The following is a 1578-nucleotide window of genomic DNA, read 5'->3' as shown; positions in this document are numbered from 1 at the left end:
CTCCCACACCCGTCAAAAGGATGAAGGTCAGGCAGCCCTCAATGCCTTAGACAACTGAAGAGACCGACCAGGCATTGTCTTACTGCTGATTAGTTATAATAAAGATCTGAGAGTCAATATCTGGGGAAGGAAGTATGGGGGCGGGGGACCAGGAGTTGGTGGGGTGCAACTTCTGGGCAGGAGGGACACGCCTGCATGCATTGACGATGGGAAATGCTCATTAGACAGCCTTACAGGATGCAGTCCAGTTAATAGCTGTCTTGTGATGGGAAGGCCAAGAGTCCTTTAGTTATTCTGATGAGTCCCAATATGATACTGGAATCCTGGAGGATTCCTGGAGAGCCGGTGGTCTTCAGTCTATGTTGGAATCCAGTAGGTTCTAATACAGATCAAGAAATGCCTCAACAACATCTGGATGGACTTGCCAGCCAGGTGAGGGCACACAGGCACAAAGCAGTTTCCTCTCCCATGTCTTTTTTTTATCAAGGATGCCACCAGAGGGTGCTGCCAGGGTTAGGGCTTCCTGCTTCAAATAATACGATCAAATCATATGAACATCCCTCATACGTTTGCCCAGCAGCTTGGGATTGTTGATTTCAGAGGTAGTCAAGTTGACAACCAAGACTAGCCATCACACTGGACTCTGAGCTGACAGCCTCCTCTTCTGTGCCATGTGCCTTTTTGTTTGTTTGTTTATAAGACTGATTTGCCAAAGCTGACAGAGATCCACAGTCTTGCTTGGGTTCTAGGGTAGCACATCTGGTTAGCCTAGTTAACTATTGGCCTTTAGTCCGGTCAATTACAGGCACTTGGCACATAACGTGGATCTTGAGTTACACTGTGATTTGGAGATGGTTCTCACGGAAAATAAGGAGTTGTGTGTTGACCACACGCTACCAACGGTGGTTATTATAGAGAGCTATCAGAACACAAAAGACAACAAAAATGAGCCTAGCTTAACTATGTAGCCAAGGATGGCCTTGGACTTCTGTTCATGTTTCCACCTCCAGAGTGCTGAGATGACACACCATTTACACAATGATGAGGAATTGACCCCAGGATATTGTGTATTCTGGGCACTCACTCTCCTGACTGACACACACCCCCAGCCAGTATTCTTATATTTAAAGCTTAATGATCATGGAAGCAAACTGAAAATGTGCTTTGTAGCTGTCTTTCCAACTTTGTGGAGTTTTCTTTTTCTTGTCCTTTATCCCCCAGGTTTTACCTCCTAACCCCAGAGGAAAAATCATGTGTGTGTGTGGGGGGGGGGGGGGGGGATGGATTCCTGACTTTAATTTCTTTCCTTTTGTTTCTTCTTTGACCACAGCAACTAACTTCTCTAACCAATCTCCCTAAACAAACACCACCATCCACCCCCATACCACAGGGCTGTAGTATATACACACCCTCTGAAAAGTTTCTGGAATTCCAAACATCACACAGTCACAGAAATTATCTGCAGCTGGGCAAACCACGCTTCTGCTAGAGCACGAGGCAAAACATGGTCAGCTGTAGACAGTCCGAAGCAGCCCCACATCCCTATACCTGAGATTAAAATGAAAGAATATTCTTACA

This window comes from Grammomys surdaster, unplaced genomic scaffold, assembly GCF_004785775.1.
Source record: "Grammomys surdaster isolate TR1022 unplaced genomic scaffold, NIH_TR_1.0 242, whole genome shotgun sequence".
Classification (NCBI taxonomy): Eukaryota; Metazoa; Chordata; class Mammalia; order Rodentia; family Muridae; genus Grammomys; species Grammomys surdaster.
This window is presented reverse-complemented; position numbering follows the sequence as displayed.